Source organism: Dromiciops gliroides, chromosome 5 (assembly GCF_019393635.1).
Source record: "Dromiciops gliroides isolate mDroGli1 chromosome 5, mDroGli1.pri, whole genome shotgun sequence".
NCBI lineage: Eukaryota > Metazoa > Chordata > Mammalia > Microbiotheria > Microbiotheriidae > Dromiciops > Dromiciops gliroides.
Genome location: NC_057865.1, coordinates 223,358,446 through 223,364,789, shown reverse-complemented (window position 1 = coordinate 223,364,789; position 6,344 = coordinate 223,358,446).

The window sequence follows — 6,344 nt, the reverse complement described above, 5'->3', positions numbered from 1 at the left end:
TTTCTTCCAATACAATTCATTCTCTTTTTTGGGGGGGGAGGGGTTGAGGCAATTGGAATTAAGTGAATTTCCCAGGGTCACACAGCTAGTAAGTGTCAAATGCCTGAGGTCAGATTTGAACTCAGGTCATCCTGAATCCAGGGGAGGTGTTTTATCCACTGAGCCACCTCGCTGCCTCAAACAGAATTCATTCTAAACAACAACTGGATTACAATCCAGGTCTAGTATGCAAATTTTATATTACATACACTGCACCAAAACAACATGATATCCCTATAAATATATTTTGTAATGCGTATAGTTGGGGGCAGGGAAAACAACCAGCCTTCGTTGTTCTTCCAGACTTGTGGCATGGGGTTCCTGTAGTCTAAAGCAGGGGTTGGCAAAGAACAAGGTCTAAAGCCCATATTTACCTCGCAGGATAAAAAGAGCCATAGTTGACTGTGGTCCAAAACATCATGGAATGACTATTTCAGCTTATCTAAAATCTATTTTTTTAAGATCACCAAATTCTAGGGGCAGCTAGGTGGCACAGTGGATAAAGCACCAGCCCTGGATTCAGGAGGATCTGAGTTCAAATCTGACCTCAGACACTTGACACGTACTAGCTGTGTGACCTTGGGCAAGTCACTTAACTCTCATTGCCTGTCCCCCCAAAAAAATTTTTTAAAAAAAGATCACCAGATACTGGCACCTTCCAGAAAAGAGCCTTGAAGGACATATACTTCAAAGAGCTACTCTTATTTAGCATCAATAATCAATCTATCAAAGAGATGAACATGGAGTCAAAGAAAATACACCTTACACAGAGAACCTGGTGTAGAACAGTTTTGATGGATTGATTTTGTTGTTGTTCAATCATTTTAGTCATGCCTGACTCTTCATTTGGCATTTTCTTGGCAAATATATGGAATGGTCGGCTATTTCCTTCTCCAGCTCATTTCATATATGAGGAAACTGAGGCAAACAGGGTTAAGTGACTTGCCCAGGCTCACACATGCCCCTACTGTATTGATCAGTTTGGCTGAATTTATTTTCTTCCACCTCTTTTTATTTTCTTCTTCTTTCAAAATTATTTATTATAAGGGATTTCTTTATGAAAAGGGAAAGGAAAAGGATACAGGGTAACTAAGTAGTTTGGAGAAATGAGCACTGGGCCTGGAATCAGGAAGACCCAAGTTCAAATGACCTCAGACACTTACTAGCTGTATTATCTTGGACAAGTCATTAAACTGCTTTTTGCCTCAGTTTCCACACCTGTAAATGGGGATAATAACACTTACCAGAGTTGTTATGAGGATCAAATGAGATATTTGTAAAGCACTTAAGACAGTGCCTGGCATATAGCAGGTATATAGGACTATATATAAGTTGTTATTTTTTGTCCTTCATTCTCGAAAAGGACCATGACATTGGGAGATAAAACCATGACTTGTAGTGAATTGGATTTAAGTGAGGGAGGGCTGTGCCTCGCATGCCTCACTCTCTTCTTCAGAGCCATCTGGGTCCAGTGGCAAAATATACATCAGGATGACTGGAGGATGGCCCTGGATGTTTAAGCAATAAGGGTTAAGTGACTTTCCCAGAGTTATACAGCTAGTAAGTGTCAAGTGCTTGAAGCTAAATTTAAACTCAAGTCCTCTTGACTCCAGGACCAGTGCTCCATCCACTGTACTCCATCTACCTAGCTGCCCCATATAAGTAAATAGTCCTATATAAATTACATTTTAAAAATAACAAATCAATCAATACAAATGAATACCATACACTCCAGTTATTCAAGCCTATCTGGTATCTGCTTTACATGTGTTTTGCATATCCATATCTATGTTTTAGACATAGACACATTTTATTTCCTCCATTAAAATGTAAGCTCCCTGAGGTCAGAGACTGTTTTGCTTTTATCTTTTTTTTGCCAATATGCAGTGCAGTATCTTGCAAAAAGTCATTGCTTCATAAATGTTTGATTGAATGTGCCAAAGACAAAAATGAAACAGTAGTCAAGTAGTGATGGCCAGTGATGGCAGGCAGACAGCCACTGATATCATGCTGTCAGGAGACAGGAAGGAAGTGCCCATGACAGCAATATTCTTCTTCATAGTCTTTTCCTTAAGAATCTCTGGCTTCCTTCAAAGCTCAGATGCCACCTTGAGCCTTTTCTCGTCCCCCATGTGATAGCACCTTCCTCTCTAATGAAGTTACTATGTGTTCGCATTTATCTCGTCTATACCCATTTATACATGCTGCCCTTCCCATTAGAATGTAAGCTCGGGGCAGCTAGATGGCGCAGTGGATAGAGCACCGGCCCTGGAGTCAGGAGTACCTGAGTTCAAATCCGGCCTCAGACACTTAACACTTACTAGCTGTGTGACCCTGGGCAAGTCACTTAACCCCAATTGCCTCACTAAAAAAAAAAAAAGAATGTAAGCTCTTTAAGCATAGGGACTGGTTTTGCTTTTTTTTTTTTATTTCCCTAGTACTTAGTATATAAAGTAAGTACTTAATAAATACTTATGATTGACATTCCCTGCCTTTAGGGAGATTATATTCTAAAGAAGGAGATATTCAACTATGCATAGAAATAATTAAATACAAAGCATATATAATGTAATTTTGAGGCATACCACGACAATTGGAAAAATCAAGAACTACCTCTAGAAAGAGGTGGAAATGGATTTGAAAGATGTTCCAAGAATCAGGGGTAAGAAGAAGAGCATTCCAAGCATCTAGGGCAGCCTATTAAAGAATGGAGGTGGGAAGTGGGATGTTAAGCATGCTCAAGAGCAACTAGATCTATTTAGCTGGAACAAAGAACATGGGAGAGCATTATGAACGCATTCAAGTGACAATCAGAGGAGTTTGTAGAGAAAAGGGAGCCACTGAAGTTTCTTGAACAAGGGAGTGAAATGGTTTATCCCATGTTTTTGGAAGCTATGTAAAGGATAGATTGTTGAAAGATGAGCCTAGATGAAGGAACATGGATTAGGAGACTATTGCAATAGTCCAGGCAAGAAGTGATAAGGGTCTGATAGGCAGTTGTGGTATGACCACAACTATATATGTAAGGGAACATATTTTTTGTGAAGGTAGAACAGACAAGAGTCTTTGGGGATATCCATGCATGGGGGTTGGGACAAGAATAGTAATCCTGCAAAGGAGATTAAGTGGGATCAATCAGACATGGGACATAGAGTACCCAAATGAAGAGGGTAGCCACTGTCAAATGCTTCAGATAGGTCAGGAAGGAAAAATGTAGTACTAGAGATCATTGATCACCTTTGAGACAGCAGATATTGCAGTGGCATAGGAAGGAAAGCCAGATTGTAGGGGAATGAATGAATGGAAGGTAAGAAAGCAAGAATAATGTGTGTAGATAGCCTTTTCTAGTTTGGTTGGGAAACACCCTTGAGGTATTCATTAGGTGAATTATTTCTTAAGAATGGGAGAGATTTGATATATGTTTGGAAGCTAAGTGTGTTTGGAAGCTGAAGGTAAGGAATAATGAAAAATTATGGGAAAGGGCTGGAGGGATGACATTTTCTATCAATCACTTGGGGAAATTAAATAAGACTTGGAAAGAAATTATGCACCCACTGCCCATTTAATTACCTTAATCTCTCCTCAGGACTGATCACTTTCATATGTGCATACCAATCCATAAGAATCATTACTTTTAATTATTAGCATGACTTTAATTGAAAAAGAAGCAGCTACCATCAAGAGGAATAATTTTTTAGAAATTATAAATAAGGCACAGTGGGAATGATTAACAAAGTTATAATCAAAAACTTTTGGGGAAAGAAGTACCCATGAGTTTAAGGTTGAACTCTGCCTGTGTTAGTCCTATACATAAGTAAAATGATACATCATTTCTTATATTTCTCTCTTGGAAAATGAATTACTTTGTACATTTGGGGATTTCTGTGTTTTGCTTGTTTGTTTCAGGGAGAGCATTCACTTACAACTGTTTCATAGTAAGCTAGCAAAATCTTTTCCTCTAATAAGAGTAAAATTTTTCAATGGGTAAATGAATTAGGAAAAAAGGATTTATTTTTAGAAAGTTCTTTCCTAGTTTGATAGTGCAACTCAAGTCGATGTTGCAAATAAGTATAATGGTATATGGTAAATATGTTGGAAGTAAAATAAATTAAGTTAAAACCTTTACTATTATTTTCAATCTAGACTAATGATTTCTTAAATGTAAGGAACTCCATGGTGTACAAACTCTGGTCTTTATTATCTCCAATTTATCTTGCATATATCTTATTTGTACCTAGTTGTTCTCATGTTGTCTTCCTCATTATACTGTGAGCTCCTTGAAAGTAGGGACTGTCTTTTGCCTTTCTTTGCAACTCCAGCATTTAGTAGAGTGCCTAGCACATAGTAAACACTTAATACATGCTTATTGAGTTATTGATGAAGAGCCATAGCTCATCTGTAGCTTATGTTCTTAAAGAAGTGACTGGGGGCATTAAGAGGTTTAAGTGACTAACAGGAATTGAACCCAAATTTCCCTAACTCTATGCCAATCTTTTATCTATTATGCCACATTGCATTTTTTAATCTAACAAAAAAAAATTTGCAACAGAAGGACGGTTTTCAAGTTCTGGCACAGAAAAGAATCTACAAAGGCTTCATATCACTGAATCAGACTTGCCCAAGGTCACATAGCTAATAAGTGTCAAGTGCCTGAGATCAGATTTGAACTCAGGTCCTCCTGAATCCAAGGCTGGTGCTTTATCCACTGCACCATGTAGCTGCCCCCTGCAATTGATTTTCTAAAGTAGAGTGACATGGTTGGATAATTTTTATGAATCAAGCTGGGTAAACTCCTATGGAACAAGACCAGTAGACAAATCTTTCCACAAGAGTTGACTAGATGTTGTTTTCTTTTGCTCCAGAATAATCTAATAATTATCAGGATAATTATTGCTCAAATTTATTTACATACTTTACAATGAACAAATTATATCTTTTACAACATCCCAGTATGGCATCAATTTTATGGTAGATAAGTAAACTGAGGTTCAAAAATGAGAGTGACTTATCTATTGGCACAAAAGAGGAAATTACAGAACTGAGATTTGAACCCAGTCTAGATTTGAATCCAAGTCCAGAAGAGGAAACAGGCTCAAAGATTTTGGTGACTTGCCTACATTTCTTTTGTGGTTGTTGTTCAGTCATTTTTCAGTTGTGTCCGACTTTTCATGACCCCATTTGGGATTTTCTTAGCAGAAATACTAAAGTGGTTTGCTATTTCCTTCTCCAGCTCATTTTATGATGAAGAAACTGAGACGAACAGGGGTAAGTGTCTTGCCCAAGGTCACACAGCTTGTAAGTTTCTGAGGCCAGATTTTAACTCAAGAAGATGAGTCTTTCTGGCCCTAGACATGGAACTCTATTCATTCCACCACCTAGCTTTCTGCCTACATTTCTGGGACAGCCCAAATCTACATGAGACATGCATTTCCCTTCCATTATCTTTTCCAACTATTTCTACAACAGATTTGTTCTACGTCTTAGACTCAGCTTTCTGCTGACATCTTGTGGACATTTCATTTCAATGACTTCAAAAGCTTAAGATTCTGTGACTTTATCAGCATAGGAATTCCTTCTGTTTATTCTGAGCATGAAATGAGTATGGCAGGAGGACTTTTTCAGAATAACTCAAAGGATCCTGCTGTGCCAATTAATGAAATTTATTTGCACATACTAGAGATAGTAGAATAAACTTTTCATTGAAAATGAGAATATCTGACTGGGATCATTTGTATTTTACATTCATTTGCAGTCAGAAGCTATTGTGGTAAATTATAGTCAAACATTTTAGTTTTTTAATTGCATCAATTTACACAGTTGGTGCACCTTCTAATGTTAGAAAAAAAATCTTTTGACTTGCTGTGGCAGAAACAAACAACAACAACAACAACAACAAAACACTCATTCCTTAGTGGATAGCCATCTTGAGAAAGCCTTAACAAGAATGAAGTACCTTGATTAGACTTGTAAAGCTGAGGGACACAGAAAAAAAATTTTTTTTTAATGTATCTATTATCCCAAGCATTCCATCATGTTATTTAGTGGACATAGTTTGATATTTTGCCTGGGGCACAAAATTAATGTATCTGCCTCTTGTTAGGGAAAGGGACTCAAGCAGTGATTTCATTGACATTCCTGGACTGTGGCTTTCTCTTTGAGATACTTCTAAATTGTCTGCAACTTGGTGGCTTCCTGCTGGTGATAGCAGGATTTTTTTCCTAAGGAAACAATTGCTTCCCAGTGATGACAGATGTGTCTATTTTCTGTGCCAATTATGAAATAGTACAGAGAAGGTAGGAATGCAG